The sequence below is a fragment of the Octopus bimaculoides genome, chromosome 10 (assembly GCF_001194135.2).
Source record: "Octopus bimaculoides isolate UCB-OBI-ISO-001 chromosome 10, ASM119413v2, whole genome shotgun sequence".
In the NCBI taxonomy this organism is placed as follows: domain Eukaryota; kingdom Metazoa; phylum Mollusca; class Cephalopoda; order Octopoda; family Octopodidae; genus Octopus; species Octopus bimaculoides.
In genome coordinates this window covers 44,297,852-44,305,891 of record NC_068990.1, presented here as the reverse complement: position 1 = coordinate 44,305,891, position 8,040 = coordinate 44,297,852, and the positions used below count along the sequence as shown (strand labels likewise).

General features: G+C 37.5%; 1 protein-coding gene across 1 annotated transcript in view; it reads right to left on the bottom strand.

Moving 5' to 3' along the window:
• The window catches only part of LOC106871673 (U-scoloptoxin(05)-Sm1a), a 360,778-nt gene that overhangs the window by 80,222 nt on the left and 272,516 nt on the right, over window positions 1-8,040 (bottom strand). The window lies entirely within an intron of this gene.

Below are 8,040 nucleotides of genomic sequence, written 5' to 3'. Positions count from 1 at the left end.
TCTTTAACCCTTTAGTGTTTAAACCGGCCATATCTGGCCCAGATATTCTACATGTTTTATATTCAAACAGGAGATATCTAGCCTCTCACACCTAACCTACACTGACATTCTAAAAATAAACAATCACATCATTGAAACCTCAAAGCTATAAGATAATGCATGATTAATTCAAAACAATTTGAGTGAAAAAGTATTACATTTAACAGAGTAATCTGAACACTAAAGGGTTAAATCCGAAATCGACTTGCAAGCCGTTTCACACACTGCACACGTCGAATCACCCGGTCTAGAAGAAATGACGTTGCATACAGTTGAAATTTCATGGTGGTTGATATCTACCTGTTGCTACTGAATTTTCCCCCACTTCTCTTTCGCAAATGACTGAGATTACTCTTCATCTGCCCATCTTCCATGTTAGTATTGATTTGTTTCTACTGTTTATTTCTGGTGATGTGTCCGGAATGGGGTGGCTTTTATAATTAAATTCTACATAGGCTCAGACCTGGCTGTGTGGTAAGAAGTTTGCTTCCCAACGACATGGTTTCGGGTTTAGCTGAGGCATATGTCTTCTACTATATCCTCGCGACGACTGAGACCTTCTGAGTGGATTTGTGGGGGGCGGAAACTGAAAGAAGCCCGTCGTGTATACATATATTGATGTGTATGTGTTTCTCCCCTACTACCGCTGGTGTTGGTGTGTCTAAGGTCTCGTGACTTAGTGGTTTAGCAAAAGAGACTGAAGAATAAGGATTGGGCTTTAAAAAAAAAGAACTCGTGTTGATTCGTTCGATTACAATTCTTCAATGCTGTGCCCCAGTATGGCCGCAGTCTAATGACTGAAACATGTAATGTATTAGAGATATCCAGTAACACCGTCGACCAGAGCCTATCCAAGCTGTTCGGAACATGGTATGCCCGTTTTGCATGCAATCCGTCGTGACCAAGCTTTGCTGACTAATTATGACGATCCTGTTGACACCTGGAATATTGTTTGGTTACACAACCGTTTTTCTCTCTTGGTATGTCAGAATACTCGTATAATTTCCACACAACTCTTTCGATCATATAGATAAACCACCTACTATCTTTCTCAGTCTCAGTCTGTCCGATTGTCTGTCTGTCTGTCTGTCTGTCTGTCTCTCTCTCTCTGGTAAGACTGGGAATTAGGTTTTCCCCACCCATGCACCTCCTATTCTGAAATAACTAAATATATTCTTTCATTATATGCGTTTAGTATTTCTGGTGTGAGGACTTTTATTCTACACAATAATACAGAACCCTTCAGTTCAGCTTTCTCCTGCATTTCTTAATCAATTTCGTGAATTTTCTTTACCTATTCTTTCTTTAGTTATTTCCGGCATTGATCAAATGGGAGTTTTTCGTACCTTCATTTTAACGCAACTTTCTGCATTTGTTGGCTTTTAGTAAAAAAACACAAGGCTTTAAAAAAAATTGTTCGTGTATTTTTTAGCTATTTGTGTTACTTCTCAGATGTTCTCTAATTGATATTCTTGAGTTCCAACATTATATATTTTATAATAGTGTTTTTAATTGTATAAACCTCCTACCTTCCTGTATTCATTGTAAATGAAATTTTTCCTAGCTAGATTTTAAATGGCATGTTCTAAAAGCATCCATTATTTTCCCTGTTTTTTTTTCTATCTAGACTTGTTAATCCATTTAGTACCTAGTTGAAAATATGATTACTATGAAGTATTTCTGGGACAACTTGAGTATTCGTGTTTGTTACATTAATTTTTTTTTATATTTGGCTTCTTTTTAAAATATTGATCATATGTGTATTACTTCCTCGTGTACTAGGAAGTATTTCTTCTTAATGCATATTACTCCATTTGTATCTATTCTTCACTGTCTAGTTCATTGTTTTCTGAGACTATCTGACCTACTTCTCTTGTCTTTGTTTCTTTATCTATTACGATATTATTGTTCTTAATTAATTACCCTCTCTGCGAGTTTGTCTTGGCGAACTTTTCTAATTTGAATTTCATAACAAATATTCTTCTAAATCTGTACATTGTCTGTGGCAGTGTACAATTATCTGCAGTATAAAACCTGAGGCCGCTCGCATGCAAAAGATAGTTGATTGTTCTTTCTCAGCATTAGCATCGGAGATCAGTCTGGTGTAGCATATTGTGTAAAAGTGTTGGCGCCGGATACAAAGTGGGTGGAGAGAGGTTGCCTCCTTGGAACACTCTTCTTCTCACAGAGAAGAGATTACTTTTCGTAATTCCTTCTTTTGTCTATATCAGCACAATTGTTTGTTATTAACTGAGTTATTCATTAATTTTATCCGATTATTATTATTGGTGCTATATTGCTCGTGGGTGGCGGCGCAATGGCCTAGTGATTAAAGCAGCAGACTCACGGTCATAGGATCGCGGTTTCGATTCTCAGACCGGGCGTTGTGAGTGTTTATTGAGCGAAAACACCTAAAGCTCCACGAGGCTCCGGCATGGGATGGTGGCGAACCCTGCTGTACTCTTTCACCACAACTTTCTCTCACTCTTACTTCCTGTTTCTGTGGTACCTGTAATTCAAAGGGCCAGCCTTGTCACACTGTGTCACGCTGAATATTCCCGAGAACTACGTTAAGGGTACACGTGTCTGTGGAGTGCTCAACCACTTGCACGTTAATTTCTCGAGCAGGCTGTTCCGTTGATCAGATCAACTGGAACCCTCGACGTCGTAAGCGACGGAATGCCAACAATAATTGCTCATGGATAAAATTTCTATAATCCATATGTAGGGGACACTGAAAAGCCTCCTTTTTGCTATATCATCTTTGTTGTTGTTATTACTATGCTTCTTCTTGCCGTTGTTGTCGTTACTGTTGTCATTCTTGTTTGCTGGGGAATCGCACATTTACTGGGCTCCGTTTTAAGCGATACCTGCAGGGCTTACTTAACAAAAAATGTTTTAGGGTTTTGTTTTACCAACGTAAGCATTTGCAATAATTTGAACACTCGCTGTCATTAACTGTGTATATATTTTTCACAATTACCGTTTCTATCGTTATTTATGGGTCAGAATGCCCTCCAAAGTGACATAAAGAGACCTTTGCCACAGCATTAATGGCAATAACCTCTGTAACCTAAACAAACACCCACCCTTCAAACATTGAAATAAATTTTAAAACGGCAGATAATAATATTTAGCATAAAATTTCAAGAGCAAACACTTACAGGAAACACACAAAGACAATATACTTGAAAATATTAATTTAAAGGCAAAATGAATAAAATCAGGATAAAGGATACAAACAGGAGCCAGAACGCTAAATACATCAATACTTCACCTTTTGCAAATGTTGTTGGTCATAAAGAGCTTCTCAGTATGAGCCAACTCTAGAATAGGGAGAACGTTTGGAGGAGGCATATCGAGAACAGTAGAGCTTCCTTTTTCGGGGACTTAAAATAAGGGCAAATGTAACAGATCCCTTGTGTAGAGAATTAGAAAGGGAGTTTCTATACTCTGGGAAAATGGAGTGGGAAAGAACCTGACCAACGTATAACAAACAGTGTGTGCCATCGAACTGAGCAGGGTATATTAAGGCATAGTCCTGATTTTTAAAGTTGAAGATTCGGTAGAGAAATAAGCTTAGTTGGTAGGTCACATTGCTCCATACTGTCCAGACGCTGGTGCTGTACTACATGGGAATAGCAATATGAGACTGGAGATATTTGTACTTAAGTTGATCACTGGCTTGTTGGAAATCTTATGGCATAATACTGACAGTTGATGTGCCCGCAGATGTGACCCACAATAACACATGGTCAGGTGGGGCCTGTAAGTATTTGCAGGCCTGGTGACTTCCGAAAAGCTCATGACTATTTTGCAGTTTACTTCTTTGAGAGAGAGCGTAGTGGAACTTAGTCAGTTTTGTGACGCAGGGCAGAGGGCCATTAGAGACAAGCATGGTAGTAGAGTCTATTTTGAGCTCTCTTGTCCAGGAAAAGAGGAGTTTGGCACAAGAATTTGACTGGTATTTCGTTTTATGTATCCCAGAGGGATAAAAGACATACTCGACCTCCGTGGTATTTGAACTCAGATCATAAAGAAACGTAACTAAATATCGCAAAACATATTGTCTGACACTCGTTTATATGTTATTCGGCGTACGATTTGTATTTCTAATAAGGAAGTTACTTGAGAAATGAACATTTGCATACTAAAAGAGCCATAGTATGAATAACAACTAAAGCAACAACAATAAATGCAATAACAACGGCAGCAATAACATCTTTAATAACTTCATTAGTAGCAATAAAGACAACAACAGCAACAACAATAACATATTTGCGCAATTTCAGTATATTATATATCATGTAAAAATTAAAATTAATATAGAACAAGTTTATGTTGACGTTTGCATATACATGTGCGCGCGCGCATGTAAATATGTGTATATATATATATATACACACACATACACACATGCATAAATACGTGCACACATATATGTATATATATATACACACACACATACACACAGGCATATATATATATGTATATATATATGTATATATATACATATATATATGCATGTCTACTTGCATACATACCTCCTTACATGCAATCGTACGGACATATACTGCACTGCTCAAACAAGAACGGAAATACACAAATGTGCTAATAAATGCAAATGGCTAACCACATTGTGCATATGCAGTTGCTGTTAGGTATGTCAACGTGTGTATGTCTCTCTGTATCATGTCGAGATGATGATGATAATAATAATAATAATAATAATAATAATAATAATAATAATAATAATAATAATAATAATAATAATAATCTTTTTCACGAAAGGCTCAATACCTGAAATTTGGGAGGAGAGGACTAGTCAATTATATCGACTGGTATTTAATTTATCGGCTTGAAAAGGATGAAAGGCAAAGTTGACCTCGGCGGAATTTGAACTCAGAACGTAGCGACGGGTAAAATACCGCTAAACATTTCGACCAATGTGCTAAATAATATTAATAATAATCCTTTCTACTCTAGGCGCAAGCCTAGATTTTTTGGGGAGGGAGACAGTCAATCACATGATTTATCGACCCTGAAAGGATGAAAGGCAAAGTGGGCTTCGGCGGAATTTGAAATCAGTACATAGAGACGGGCGAAATACCGCTAAGGGTTTCGTCCAGCGCGCTAACAATTGTGCCAGCGCATCGTTTTAATAATGATAATAATAATAATAATAATAATAATTATGCCCTGATGCAGTACTATGCAGTGGCTCGCATGACTTCTGATCGTAACTGATTGGAAGTGTTGTCATCTTTTGTCTTGGTACAAAAGATGGGTTACAGCAAATATTCTGCTCAATACCACAGATTTGCTTGTCAGTTGTTTGACATTAACTAGTTGAGCATGTCTCTTGGTGGCTGACAATATGTGCATCTCTGGTCATGAGCAAAAGTAGTCGGGGAGCATCATAGCCATGTGTCAAGAGGAATTCTTTGGGGTTTGGATAATTCACTTCTGGAGACATGCGCGTTTCGTTTAACATCCTTAAACATCTCTTATTCAGGGACCTTTTGAACGGGATGGGCTACTCGACCAGAAGAAAATCCTAACTCGGCTCCAATTGCAAGGTCATGCGCTGTTAATCTTGATATGGGATTACCATGTCACGCACATATGGTTGTGATGCATGTACCTGGTGTACCCTTATCAAACGGGTAGTCATGATGTGTATATTGGGTTTTCCTATATTTTATCGGTGTCACTTTGATGGTATGCACTGCTCCCTTACTCAGTAATAATAACAACAACAACAACAACAACAACAACAACAACAATAATAATAATAATAAAAATTCCCCGATATAATACCAGGCACTGGCTTTCATGGCTTCTGATCTTAACTGATTGGAAGTGTTATCATGTACATTGTTTTGTCTTGGTGTAAAAGATGGGCTACAGCAAATATTCTACTCAATACCACAGATTTGCTTATCAGTTGTTTGACCTTAACCAGTGGAATATGTCCCTTGGTGGCTGACGATTTGTGCATCTCTAATCACTAGCAGATGTAGTGGGGAGCCTCATAGCCATGTGTCAAGAGCAATTTGGTGGGGGGAGGTTGAATTCACCTCTGGAAATATGACCGTTTTGTTCACTATCCTTAAACAATCTCTATTCAGGGACCTGTTGAGCGAGATGAGCTACTCGACTTGAAGAAAATTATTATTGGACCCGCCTGTAAGGTCATGTGCTGTTTATTTTGGTACGAATTCACCATGTCGTGCACATATGGTTGTGATGCATGTGCCTGGTGTACCCTTATCAAACAAGTAGTCATGATAGGTATATTAGGTTTCCGTACATTAGTACCCCAGTGTCACTTTAATGTTATGTCCTTCTCTCTCACTCAATAATAATAATGATGATGATGATGATGATGATGATGATGATGAGGAGGAGGAGGAGGAGGAGGACGATAATGATAATGATCTACCCCCGAGCCGAGAAATTCAGCACTTGGAATACTAATTAACATATTATTTGCCAAGCGTAACGTGGAGTGGTGGAGCAAATAGCTCGTTGATCTCATTCTTTATCTTCTTGTACATAAACTAGAGACGAGAGAGACATAAAAGCAAAAAAAAAAAATTAATTAATTAATTAATAATGCTTATGCGGCGAGAAGAAAACATTAGCTCAATTACCAATATTAATTAATCTGATTTGGGCAAGTGAGGGCGACAAAACTCTTAGTTATTATCAGTTACTTATCTGTGAGTTAATTATCGATAGTCGTTCAGTGTGCGTCTGGATAAACTTCAGCTTAAATTCTTTCTGCGCTCAGAATATGAAAACCTCGTTACACTGTCGGATTAATCTGTTGCTGCTGCTGTTGTTGTTTTTGTTGTTGTTGTTTATATTTAGGATACAGTATGGCCGAAAGGTTAATAATTTCGCTTCACACTCACAAAGCATAAGATTCGATCTCCCTGCGCGGCATCTTCGACTTAATCCAATCTTTGTGGGAGAAACTGGATAGACGGAAAACTGTGCAGAAAAACGTAGGATGGTACTTAAAATCTATATACATTCACAGATTGTCTCACATTGACTGCAACATGGCTAACCTGAGACTAAACAACAACAAAAACAGCCATTGAATATGTATGTACCTTCTGTTTGCTACAGGATGTTTTTAACCTTTTGAACGTAGAATGAACGCGCGCACACACACACTCACTCACCCATACACACAACAAAATAGCATTTAAATACTGCATGCATAATTTCTTCCGTACTGAAATTAATACTAAATGGAGGAAGTTGCGAAACGGCTATAACCCTAAAGATATCACGTGGTTAAAGAAATATATATTCACCTCTCGTACCTCCTGAATTTTGTGCTTATATATATATACACATATGCGTGCATGTGTATGTGTGTGTGTGTGTATAAATGTATATGCATTAAAACTCTTATATTTCTATGTACGTATGTATGTATATATCCATATATGTGTGTGCATATATATATATACACACACGTACATTCCTATCTAAATACATACATATACATACATCAGAGAAATAAAGAATACCAACAAAGGTCTAGTGAAATCAGATAAAACAGGGAACATATACAAAGTGACTAAGCAGAACTAGAACAACCTACTATAAATAAACAAATTAATCTAATAGACATTCACAGGAGAGCGATAGCAATTGGAAAGATTAAGGAGTTACCTCCCCTGTATATAGTAAACAAAACAAATGAAAGCAGCATGGCGGAATTGTAGTCAGGTATTTTAATAATCTGCTATGATCGTTAATTGTGTTATTTGTGTTTTTTCGTAATTTGTTCTGATGGAAGCCATTCCTGAGGAAGTGCCAAACATCAGACATCCAACGGATCAGTCGCTGGCTAGAGTTGGGTACAGAAATGTTGACATCGAATGGTAAAGAATTAAATAAATTTGAAACCTTTGAAATATAAACAATGAGAACGACCCTTAAGGAATCTAATAAATGATCCTTTTGGGGTGTAGTCTT